The sequence below is a fragment of the Corvus brachyrhynchos genome, unplaced genomic scaffold (genome assembly GCF_000691975.1).
Source record: "Corvus brachyrhynchos isolate BGI_N302 unplaced genomic scaffold, ASM69197v1 scaffold97, whole genome shotgun sequence".
Classification (NCBI taxonomy): Eukaryota; Metazoa; Chordata; class Aves; order Passeriformes; family Corvidae; genus Corvus; species Corvus brachyrhynchos.
In genome coordinates, this window is record NW_008239758.1 from 2,016,219 (window position 1) to 2,029,445 (window position 13,227).

The 13,227-nt window shown below is 41.3% G+C and overlaps 1 protein-coding gene and 1 long non-coding RNA gene across 9 annotated transcripts in view; one reads left to right on the forward strand and one right to left on the reverse strand.

Annotated features, from left to right (window-relative positions):
* Positions 1 to 13,227, forward strand: part of SEMA6D (semaphorin 6D) — a 226,405-nt gene that overhangs the window by 112,029 nt on the left and 101,149 nt on the right. The window lies entirely within an intron of this gene.
* Positions 170 to 10,401, reverse strand: LOC108448715. The gene is made up of 3 exons (XR_001864696.1): positions 10,308 to 10,401; positions 4,254 to 4,424; positions 170 to 3,817 (listed from the first exon to the last, which is right to left on the reverse strand). It is a non-coding gene; the product is annotated as an uncharacterized LOC108448715 (long non-coding RNA).

Here is a 13,227-nt window from a genome sequence, read left to right on the forward strand (position 1 = left end):
TTCAGCAACCTGTGCACTCTCTCTTCATGGAGATCATCATACCTGGCATAATATCATAAAAATAACAAAAGCCCAGGAACATGATATATTTATTTCATATGAAGACTCAGTTGCCCTGATCTGATTCTCATATAAGAAAAGATGTTTCAGTACAACCTCAGCTGTTAGAACATGTGTATCTGGGGACACCCCACATCAGTTTTTCTATTGATTTCTAATCTGGGTAGATATGCCCCACACAGCTGTCCCAGTGCTGGTGCTGGTGGATTTGGGAAGACTCACACACTCCTGGCTGGGGCCAGCTCCTGCTGTTCTTACTGAGTTTCAGCACAAGCTCTTTGCCAAACACAGAACACAAGCACGATGGCCAAAGAAAGTGAACCGTGCTGCATGAACCCAGTATGCTCCAGACCCTCTGGAACAGCTGGAAGTTTCGTGTGCCCCTATCTGTTGGTGACAGTACCTTTGGTCAGGCTAGCAGAGCCATCAGTACATGTTTGTCTGCTCTCTGCTAATGTTCTTAACAGCCCAGCAGGTCTGTACACAGGGAAGGGTTATGTGTGCTGGGTATAGTCCTGAGGAGCAGATCATCAGCTCTCCCTCCTCCCTGATACTTCCCACTGAGCCAGTTGGAGCTCCCTGCAGGGCTGCCCATGATGGACAGCAAGCTGTGCTTCTCAAGTCTAGCCCAAAATCAATAGGAAAGGAAACATTATGCAATGAAAAAAATTAAGCCTTTTGTAATATACAGCAGTGTAATGATTATTATTATGGACTCCATATTAGACCCATGTGAAATGAAGTTGTTGATGTTAAACACAAAATATCTGAGATAATTTGACATCCATTTGAAACTAAACGGGGGGGGGAACAAAGAAGGGAAAAAGCAAGGGATCGATGTTTGTTTAATAGAATAAGACAGCATCTGTAGGGAGAAAACTATAATTCTAGAGGGTTTTTAGACTATTAGAAAGAATAAAGAATAAAAATAGAGAGAGCTGGAAAATGCAATAAAATCTATACACATTAATTCATGGCCAGTTTTTTTGAAGTATATGACTTTTTTTTTCCACAAATCTACTAACAGGGTTCTAAATATGAGTGAGAATAGCAAATTGCTTTTTCCATCTCTTGGATCTATAGCTTTACCTCCACACTTGAATAAAAGCATTAACCATGAGGCAGATACTTACTTCTTTTGTTTATGCTCAGCCTCAGGAATTTTTCAGCTGAAATCAATAATTAAAATGTTTATTAGCCATGGTAAGTGTTATAAATGCAACTTTGTTAAACATGGATTTTATGTATTTATATATAGGATAACTGAGATATTTATTGCCAGATTTTTTAGCCAAGTAATAGAATTTGGGAGGAGAGTCAATGTATGACTTCATATTTTCTCAGTATATGCTGTATTCACTGAGGAGATTCAAACAATTTGATATTTTTTCATTTTCTTTACCTAATAGAAAGCAGTAACTTGATCTTAAGAAAAACAGATTCACATGGGATTTATTTCAAGTGTTACAGAAAGCATGGGGTTTAATGTAAAAGTCTGTAAAAGATCACAGAAGAAATGATTGCAGGAAGTCGAACTCCTGATGCAACGAGAATTTTGAATATCATCCATGATTAGCAAAAAATACTTATAATACCTACCTGAGATTACCTATGTAGCTTTAGGTATGCATATGGAGCAAGATTTGGGTGTACATTTGAAAAGAGAGAACGAGAGTTTGCATCCATGTTTTGGATAGAAGAGGGAACACGTGCCCCTACCCTGTCCTCTGCCACAGAGGGGCAAAGGTTCCACAGAGCCACACTTCTGTTCCTGCTCTTCCCGTGGCACTCTGGCCAGGAACAGTTCTATTGCTGAGGAATGAAAAGAGGCTTCTTAATTGTCAGGCTCTTGGGATTGTAACATGGGATAGAGTGAAGTAGGCCTGAAGCTTTTGGAAGCTTTTTTTAGACATCCACAGGAATATTGATGTGGTAGGATTTGATTTCTTCAGCTTTCCCTTAACAATCCCACAATATCAATTACTTTTTCCTGATGAAACAAAAACCAGTTTCCTCTTTTTGCTTTCTCTGAGTGTGTCTATCTCTGAAGTGGAGCTGCACATCCAGCTGTTGAGGTGCTGGGCCAGGGTGCCACTGCTCCAGCAGCCTGCTGCTCCCCTTTGTGTCCAGCAGCAGTCTCTTAGTGAGGGTAAGTCAAGCTCTGCTTGGGTTCTCCCTCCCAGCTACAGAACCTAATTCACGAAGCAAGAGAGTTGAAAATGCTGGGTTGCCCCCTTGCTCTTCTCCTTACACCAGTTGTTCTAGCTTGCAGTGCATCATCTTCACATGCATCTCTTTTCACTCCATAGCTTTTCAAGTGCCTTAGTTTAATGAACATGTGAAATGCTCTTCTTCTCTGAATATCTCCTTAAAGAAATGTCTGCTGTGATACCAGGAGAAGTCACATACAGGGACAGCAGGGGTTCTGTGATCAAAGGTGGCGATTTTTGTTAAAACCTTTCAGATTATTTTAGAATCATTAAACTGTGAAAAAGCTATTTTGTTAGCTTACAGTTTTTTCTAGAAATAACATTTATTCCTCTTCATCATTTGTTGTATTTGCTCCTCATAACTGTTTGTAGCATCTTGCTTCCAATGAAAGTGAAAACTCTGAATAAGCCTCAAATCTTCTTGCTCACTGACCTAGCACAATGAAGCCAGCACAACATCCCCATCACTGCAAACAGTAATCAGCTCTCCCAAAGAAGGCACAGGCAAGCCATGCCTTTCTCAGTGTGAACAGTCACCAGCCCCAGGCGTGGTTTGTGCTGTTGTCCAACATATTTCTTAGGAATTATATTCTGTGGACTGGACTTAAATATGCGTTTCTTAGAATAAAGCAATTATCCGGTAATCCGAATTATTGCCCCCACATTTTAAAAGGGAACTATTTATTTGAGTTTAAACACTCTGTTTTGTGTTTCCAAGTGTGGAGAAAATCGAGCCTAATAGGAAAGGCATTATTATATATCTGGTGTAATAAACACTAGCAACAGATTTCTAAAGGCTCTCCAGAACAAGCAGCTATGTGCCCTCCACTTTGTTCTCATTTATGGCACTGATAGTACAAACAAAATCCTTACAGTTCTTTGAGTTTGCTTCCTCTGAGTGGTGATCAGCTGGGCTTTTTGTTATTATTGATACTAACCTGGCCTTACTAACCAGAATTTCTGACTCACAAGGGGCTCTTCCAAGTTTTGCAAAGGACTGAAGGACTGGAAGTCCTCTGCACTTCTGCAGTCCAAGGCACTCTGTAGTTGTGGAACAACAAGGTTATGATTTTCGTGTGTTTTTTCACTTAATTGCCAAAACATTTATCCAGAATGAAGAAAAAATATTAATACTGTATGGAGGCTGTGAGATGAGTGTCGTTTAAAATACTTATCCCCTCTTTTTTATGTCAGCTATGAAGAACGAGGTTAGTGTAGCAAAGGGAAGCGCTAGGCTGGTTGACTCAGCTGTATTTCCAGAATACTGGGTGTGTTGTATGCAGCCTGGCATGCAAGCAAAAACATTTCAAAAACAAACACACAAAAGCAAAACTCTAACAATAATTAATAATTCTCAGCTAAAGGAAAAAGGCTGGTGGCTGGTGAAAGTACAAGATAGGAAGGATACTGAGCTCCTGCTCTGCCAGATGGAGAGAAGATGGCTTTTGAATATGCCATGGCTTTCCACGCTTGGCTTGGAAAGTGCAGTTCTGTGTGTGGAACAGCCAGCTTGCCTGTGCCTTCCCATGCCAGAGTCTCTTCTGACCCTGCTCAAAAAGCAAAACATTTATTAAATGAGAAATAGAAGATGGGACCTCAAAAATATGGTCAAATAATAAGTGTATAATAAATATGGCAGGAAATCATTGGGATAAAAAGTCCTTTTTTTTTCTGGACTCAGTACAAACCCTGAACCAGGGAAGGTAAATCCTTAACCTGGATGCCTAGTTTTGAGATACTATGGCAGGAAGTAGCTCCTTCCAGCCTAATTTCATCTAGATTAGCCCACAGGGACCTCTGTGCCTACAGAGCTGGACTATTTCTCATCCAGCAAAACTTAGTGAAGGGAGAGGTATTCCATACAGGGCACTGGTCAGGGCTGAGACTTTCCATTACTACAGTAATACAAATAATCCATTATATTAGGAGTCTTTGAAAGAAAAATGTTTGACTGTATGGAGCAAGTAATGGTGTTTGATGTACCTCCAAGGGGGCAGTCAGTGGGTGAGCGTTGCAGAACTCAGCTGCTTCTCTCAGCAAGTTTCCGCCTTGTAAACAGTGCCTTTGTTTTCTGTCTATGTGGGCTCTGATGCCTTCAATTTCCCTTTGATGTATGAATGAATCCAGTGCTTCACAACAAAACTCAAACTAGACCTGGAAAAGCACAGAGGGAGAGAAGAAAGAAGGGAAAAGGAAAAGGTAGTTTTAAATATCCACGCCACTAAAGCTGGTGAAATGATCTGTGTACAGACAGGATGATTGCGTATTTGCTCTTTGTGACCATTTGGGGCACTTGAGGCTTGTGGGTGTACTTGAGGTTGGATGAGTGGGTTTTTTTGTTTACTAGCACCTATGTGTGTGTGAGCAGGGGAAAATTAAAACAGTAAAGATTATGACCAGTGACTCACTGACCAGAAATGGCCTGATTTGTGCTGGCTGTCTGAAGCAGACAGAGCATGAATGACAACAGAGAACTGTCTGTAAGAGTTCAGAGGCAGAAGTTGTTTATGCAAAGCATCTGTCAAGTAACTCAATGCAGCAGCTAATTCAGGTGATTGCAGTAACCTAATCTTGGACGAACTGCAAGAAGAGAAATGGGCCCAAGACCAGGCTGCTGTGGCCTGTGTATGGCAGGAGCAACCTGTGCTCTGCCGATGGGGAAGAAGGATGCTTCTTTCCTTGTACCTGTCCATTCCCTGGCTCTTGATCTCGGAGGGTCTTTTAACTGTCTGGTTATCCCATAAGGAAATGGAAAAGAGGGGATATGCCCTGTCTTGCCATTGCATGTCTGTGTGAGGGAGGTGGGGCTGTTCCCGGGGCTCAGAGTCTGGCAAGGCCACTCAGGACAGTGTGCAGGACAAGCTGCCCTTCTCCTTTAGGTCTCAGAATTGTGAAACTGAGCCCAGCTGTACTGGCCCCCAATTTGACTAAAAAAGTTGTGTACTATAAATGGGTTGGCCAGTTGTGACTGGAACCATAATCCTCAGAGAACCTTTCAACAAATCTGGTTTGAGTTTCAAGTTGCAGTGAAATATGAAACGAGGTGGGTTTCATGGGGTTTCAGGTTTTGTTGAAAATGTTTCAGCCAGCTCTAGTCAGTAGCTGTTGCTTTTTCAGTTTCCTACCTCTAACATGTCTCTGGTATTTCTAGTTGAATATGCCTTAGATTAAGTGCTAACAGGAAAAGGGTTGGAAATACAGCCCCTAAATGTGACTCAACTCACAGGGAACTCAGAAAGGGTGCAGAGGATACCCTTTCCTTATGAAATTCCTCTTTTGGTCCCCCTTCTTGTGGAACCTTACCAAAATTTCATTTTTGCGTGGAGATTTTTGGCCTGTTTAGCTAGCCGTGATAATAGCACTATAGATCACCTCCTAACTGGCTGGGGCAAGTGGAAAAGGAGCCCTGCAGACTCAGTTTGGCAAGCGGACAGGAGACCTGGAGAAGCAGTCAGATTCCCAGCTGGCTCGCGGCGCGCACAGCCGGGAGAGCAGTCTGCGTGCTGCCTGCCGCGGAGCCGGGAGCGGGGAGCTGCTCGCCTTCCCAGCTGGCAAGGGGAGCACGGGGCCTGCAGAAGTGGCTGCTTTCCGTTTGGCTGCCCAGGTTGAGCGAGAGGCCAAGAAATGAGGTTCAGTTCCCATTAGCCTGTTGGCACAGGGAGCACGGGGCCTGCAGAAGTGGCTGCTTTCCGTTTGGCTGCCCAGGTTGAGCGAGAGGCCAAGAAATGAGGTTCAGTTCCCATTAGCCTGTCTGGTTCTTGATTTGCTTCCTTTAGTTAAAAGAGGCAGAGAATACTGATGATGTTTTGCCAGACCCAGGACTGAAGCTGAGTGGCATGGAAGAATAGAGACTTAAATAAGCACAGCTCGCTGTCTCCACTTGGTTTTGTCAGTTCGTGTAACAACCTTGCTGCCAGCAACCTTCCTTGCAAAAGAGGAAAAACCCAGGGTCACTGGGAGGTGATTGTGCAGTTCTACGTTCGGTACTTAAGGTTGTTTTAAATTATTACAGAGCCATTTAAATTGGTAGAAATACATTGTTAGCCTAAGCAGTGTATTGGTGTTTTAAATATTTAGGAAAGGATTACTATTTAGTGATTCCTTCCCAGGTATACTGGAAAATATATTTAATATTCATCTGTTAAAAGGTTATTTAAATACATCACAGCTATTTTGTGTGCAGACAATTGAAGTTTCATCTCCTCTAAAGGCATAGTTGTAGTAGTATATGAATTCTTTTTAATACACAGTAATTATGAGAAGGACAACAAGAGATCTTCTGTTAATATGTGGCTAGCGCCATTGTAAAACCTGATTTTTAATTTTTTCCCCTCATTGCCTGTAGTTATTCCTTTGGAATTTGTGGTCTGTTCTTAAAAATCATTCCTGATTTCTGTGCCAGCCTTCACTGGAGTTTGTAATAACATACTGTAATTTAGGCAGCTCTGAGAAGTCCCATGTGTGAAGTTATCTGTGTAGCGCCTGCATGATCAGAATCCAAGACAGCCCCATTTTCACTGAGTGCAAGATATTAATGTTTTAAAATGACTTCAGATCCATGATTCAGTAAAAGCCACCGGAACCTGGACTTCAGAGCTCCCTGCACTGCAGGCAGTAGCACATCTGTTGCCTCACTTGTAACAGTGCTAATAGCCAAGACTCTGGCAGCACATAGTGCAGCTGAGGAGCACCCGAAGCCTTTGGAAGGTATGAGCAGCCTGGGCTGCAGTTTGTGCTGGTGCAGTTCCCCCTTGGTATTGGAATTGTCTCATCCAGGACATTCACAGGTGCAGCTCTGCCTTTACATCTGGTCCCAGCATAGAGACACCGTGAGATGCTTTGGAGTTTTACTATGGAGTATTTGGAGATAACAGCCATCCACGCACACAGCCAGTGCTCCTTTTTTATTTGAATGCCCTTTATAGTCAGCATACTTTGAAACCGCTCTCCCAGCCTCCTCACACCACAGCCAAATCCAGGGCCATGAGTGAACTCACAGATGCAGTGACTTAGAGGGGCACTGTTGGTCTATCACCCAGTCTGTCTAGGGAAATGTGTGTATCTAAGGATGTCTCCAGGGTGCAACACAGAATTCCAGGAAGACGGAATCCAAGCTGGTTCAAGTACTGCAAACAGTATGACCAGCTTTCTTTGGCAGTCCCTCTGGACTCCATATTCCATGTTATTCCAGGCCTGTGGGTCCTGAGTTGGCTACTGGGCCCTCATTCTGGGGGTTGAGTCACCGATGAGAAGCTGTGAGACTGTTCCTCAAACCCCAGGGTCTTGAAGCAGCTGATCAAGGAAAGCTGCTCAACCAGGTAGCACCTTCTGAGCCATGGTGGGGTTTTGCAGAGAGCCTCAAAACATAGTGCTGTATGTGACTAAGCAGGAACAACAGATCGACAGTGTTCTCACTACTGAGTTATGTGTAGAAGGGCAAGTAATGAGGGGAAACTACAGCCCAAAACAGGCACTCTCGAGCCTTCATTGACCCTCATCAGCATGATTTTATTAAAACACACAACATCCATGAGGAGCATGAGCAACCTGCCCTTTGACAGCACTTGGAAACCTTTTTTCAGGAAGCCAGCTCCAATGACATTTGAGCAGAGAAGAATGCATTACCCTGGGTTCTCTCGCTGGGCACCAGTGTCCGTGCAACACAAACACGGCACAAGAAATTCCTGGGGAATTCGTTCCAGGTTCACACTTTGCACCCCAAGCTGGATTCCCCCATTGCCTTGGGGAAAGTGGGTTTGTAAAGCTCAGCACAATCTCAGTGTACAGCTCACTTGCATAAGGAAATATATATTTAAGCCTGCCTTTACTGTTGCGAAGTTCCACTTTTTCCATAATCAGTTTTAATCATAGTACTTATAAGTTGTTTCATTTTACTTTTTTTTTAATAATGGTTGATTGCCACGTTATTTAGGCAATAACCTACAAACTGGAATTGCTTTACACTCATAAAGGCTTAAAATAGCAAGTCTAATTTGTTTATTAAAAAGTGATAAAAAAAAGACAATGCCCCATGCTGAGACTTTGTACACCACCTTTCATTCTGTAGTACATCTTTATAGCTGTGTTATAAAGCCCTCTTAAATGGGATTTGTAGTAAAAGTGCTGACACAACTTTAACTATAGAATCTTGAGCAGCAGCAATGTAATAAAAGATCAAACTGTAATGCTAGATTATAAAGAAAGAATCATGGTATGCAAAACAGAGCAAGAGGTTTGCAGGAGTAATGGATCCTAATACAAAGATAATAAATATTGACAAAAGAAGTAATCTGATGAAGTTTTAAACCAGCCCTTGGAACATTTATCATTTGACTTTGGGGCTGTTGCTGTGCACTGGTTGGGTCCAGAGAACTGCTGAAGCTCAGCTCACTCCAGTGGGCTTGTGTTGCCCCATTTTGGCATGAACAGCTGGCTGTGCTTGAAGGACACTCGGTTTGCACTGCAGAAGGAATCAGTAAACTGGTGACCTGAGAGAAATGTGCTTCTTTAAGGGGTCTTTAGTGAGACAAATCAGGTGTAAGACATTCCTGCAGCAATACAAGCTGGTTGCTGCCTATCCATGTTCTTGACAGCACCTAAAACAGCATCCAAGTCAATAGCAGTTGTTTGTGTTTTAAGGGAATCCTTCTGAGGTAGCATATGCCAAACAAATTTTTACTATTGCCTCTTATTTTTCAGATTAAAGGTCTGTGAATTAGTGGGATTCATGAGGAAAATTACGACTTTAGCCAAAGGAAGATACCTAGCAATTGTGTATCGTAATGGAAATGGCTGGGGGGCACGTGTGGAAGCGTTCAGACTGTGTCAAGTCACTTTGTTGTTTTCAGCTTGTATGTACCTGTAACACAGTTTACCTCATGCAACTGAAAGTCAATTTGTTTTCTTCAATTCTAAACTACCTCTCAAATTAAGCCCTATGAAACATTTCCAATAGAACCAAGAAAGCTGGCTGAAATAATATTTCATCTTCTGAAATAAGGGTTTGTCAAAGCCAGTCGCTTTACACGTGGCCAAGGAGAACACTGCTCATTTGAAAGGCTGTTGAGAATCTGAGAGCTCATAAGTTCACATCCATCTGCTGCAGACTTCATGCACTACTAGCTATTACAGTAGCTTGACAATAATCTCAGCATCATCTTTTATTCCAGTCACAAAGGGCTGTCAAAAACCAAATAGTAAGAATTACTATAAACAGCAATGATTCAGTCTCAATGGCAGTGGCTCTCTATATTCTAGCAATGTAATCTACTGCTCTACCCTTAAATTGGATATAGCATATGAAGTCCGTCAGCCATGCAGAAAGTGAAAATGTATATTGTCAAGGCCTTTGCTGTCTGTGAAACTGCTGATGAAGAGCCACAAAAGGAGTTTTAAGTGCCCTAGAAGAAATTCCAAGTAACATTAAAGTCACAAATAGCAAATTTGACAACTCCCTCTGGACTAAGAAACCGCCTTCAAAAGTTTTATATTAGCTTCATGCATCATTGTTATAATTTATTAATGTACAGTTTTTAGTTTTTCAGAGTGCATGGCTGGGGAATGGTAACTGTAACTTCTTTTTCATGATAAACAGCTGTTGAAAGATTTGCCAATATTCCCTCCTCTTATAATTCAAAAATGCATGCATTGCTTTTCATATTTCTGCTTCCCCAAAAGCATAATAAGATACTATATTTATGATTTAATCGATGAAACCTGTTCTCTGGGGATATTACTACATTGTTTAGTTTGCTAATGTGCATATTTGCACCTGATCTATTAAAAATCAGATATCATGGCTGCATTAGGGCATACACTGTGTGAAAGCCATCTTTAAGGCTTTGGCTTTTTCAGTATTCAGTAATTCTCTGGCAATTCCTATTCATCTTTGATTACAATCTCAGGAGCCTGGAAGAAAGAAACAAAATTGATAGGCAGTAAAAACACAGAATTTTGAAAAGGTCACCTGCTAGCAGGATTAAAACTTTGAATCCACCTACTCATTATAAAGAATATACCAAACATGAAATGGCATACCTTGAATCTGTTCTTCCAGCAGGTTTATGTGACTACCAAATGCCATTCACCATTCCTACGGCAGTCTGTGTGCAGAGAAATTTCTGCCCTGGCTGGTTATTGATTATGCCAGCAGCTGATGCATGTGCTGTTCTAAGGAAGGACATTTTAGATTGTCCAGCCCCTGTAGCTGCTGAAATCCTTAATGCAGGTCTGTTCCTGCCCCCTCCAAGTACAGTGTCTGTCCTGCTGGTTTGCATCCGAGTTTCTCCATGACCCATGCAACTCCATTTCCAGAGCCTGTAGTCTGTCCTTGATCTTTTGTTCATTTCTGTGTATCATGACAACCAAAAGGCCGTGGCACTGTTTCTATGAGATATATTTGAATTATGGGATCTGTAATTTAACCACGCAACAAAACTCAGCTCTGGTGATATTTGCCATATTCCTTCAAAAGGAAAGTGTTGTTCAGTTAGAGGCCTGACTGAAGTACTTTAGAAGTTAATTAAATGTGATGATCTTCTTAATACTTATTATAGTCAAATTTTTTCTTTGACCTTAAACAGCTCTCAGGATAGATTCAGGTAAATGGCAAGGGGAAAATCTACAATTTTCTATTAAATTCCACCCAAACTATTGAAAAGGCAAGATAGTGCATGTGCCAGATTATTCCTTCTAAACTCAATGACAGATTCTTGATTTTATTTCATCTTTTGTGTACCAGTTATTATGAACAATCTGGTTTTTGGTAGTAGTAATTTGAAATCCTTATCTCTGTTGCTGAAATAGAGTGCCATAACTGGCAACAGTTGATCCATGGTGCAGTGTGATTTAGCTACTGATACAGAAATGTAACGCTTTTCTGCTTCCTTGCATCACTGCACATAACACTTTCTGCTTCCTCCTGTGCCTCCCTCAAGGATGGATTTGTGTGCTCTTGCAACCCCTTCCTGCTGTAAGGAAGTTCAGGAGGTAGCCCTGAGGATTCTGTGTTACAAATCCTGGTTTTTGTCTACAAGCTCACATTGCCCTTAAAGATGGAGTGAAATTTATCTGTATCAGAGAAGGGTTAGAGAAGAAGGCTTCAAAAGATAATTGAAGGAGAAATGGAGTCACTGCACAAGGAAATATGTAGTGGGAATGTGTGTGACATATAAAGAGAGTGACAAATATTTTTCATTATTTATGGTCTTGTTTTTAAATACCTTTAATTTCATGGTGCCATTAAAAAAAGGAAAGGTGGAAAAACACCCACTTTTGGGCTTTGACACTAAGTCATTGTTCTGTAAAACAGTTATCTAATTTTCCTGGCCCTGGGCTGTTCCAGCACATATAGTTACACTGATAGTAGAGAACAGCGAGAGAAGTCATTTTGGCTTCCCTTCTGCCATAAATGAAGCAATGCTAAATGTTTCAAAATGTTTGCCCAGTACCTTAGATCAGCACAGTAACCACAGCTGTCTTAATAATTACCCAGGGACAGATAAACTAAGGACAGAAGCAGATGTTTGCTGTGTAGGCATTTAGGCAATGGCAAGTTATGATAAAATAAAGTAATATTCCATTTCATGTTTTCCTGGCCTCGGGAGTTGCTGTGCACCCTGCAACTCCATCCTCTACCTTCTCCCTCACCCTAGTGCATCAGGTCTACTCATTTGGAATATACAGTCAAGACATGCTGGCATTTCCAGCCAGAGTCCATGTTATAGTTACGCTGGGCCAGTTTTGAGGTAATCCCATTGATTTCACTGGACCAACGGTGATTTAAACTGAATGGATTTTCCAGGAGCATATCTTCAGATCAGGGCTTGGCAATGTGGCAAAAAATCCTTTAGATCTACCTGGATATTGCATCCGTCAACACTGTGTCTGACCCAGCAAGTTTTGACTTTACTGAGAGGTTAAAGTGAAAAAGTGGGAGAGGAAAGATGCCAGTTCAATTTTATCATGACTTCTTTGAGACTGTGTCTTGGGTGGTGGCCACCCAATCTGAACATAGCATGAATATCATAAAGGCTTTTAATTATGTATCTTTAAAGCATCCTACTCAGAGTGGGTTTCTCCTGACACTGCAGCTATTTAAGAAATTAGTATTTTTTGTTTTCTTGAAGATACGGGTAAATCACAGAGAAGCCAGTAGAGATATACAACTGAATTAGGACAGTTTGGTATTTTGTTTTCCACATGTTCTGTCTGTTTATTTTCTTGGACCTCATCACTTTCTTTCTAGCATATGTCACTACTTTAGAGGGGCAGGAAGCACAGTCTGCTTTGATATGAGCTCCCTTCTGCCTTTGTTTTAGAAATTGCTACATAACAAGTGGATACAAAAGAAATGAAGGCCATAATCTGTTCACAATTGCAAATTTGGTAAAATGACTGAAATTGTTTATGTAAAAGAAAGTGTCTTTGACCCTATCATGAAGTAGTAAAAAAATTACAGGAAATGATGAGGAGGGTCACATAATTTAGGTGGCTACCTAGAACTTTTACCTGTAGGAGTCCAGAAAAAAGAAACAGTTGCATAAAATCTATTTTATTGAAAGTAGAATGACAATCTGAGCTCAGTTGACATGAATTCTGTGATCTATAAACTGAATTATTCCTTTACTGCTGAAGGAGCACCTGACCCTGCCTCCTTATTTCACCTCCCACCGCCCTCCACCCACTTCCCAAGGCAGACAATGCATAGCTCACACCTCCACGTAACTGGAGATGCAGAGGATGCCAGGAATACCCTTAGTGCATTTCTGAAACCATTTTGTAAGTATCTGCCACTTTTTAATCCGTGTATTTTTGTCTTACGACTGCAGAACAAATAATTAAGTGCACTAATTGGTATTGTGATAATGCTTTTATTTAAATATTTTAAAAAATAATAAGTAGTAGTGCTCTGAAGTTTTCCCTTGGTTCACTCAATGTTTTGCTTTGCCCTCCCATT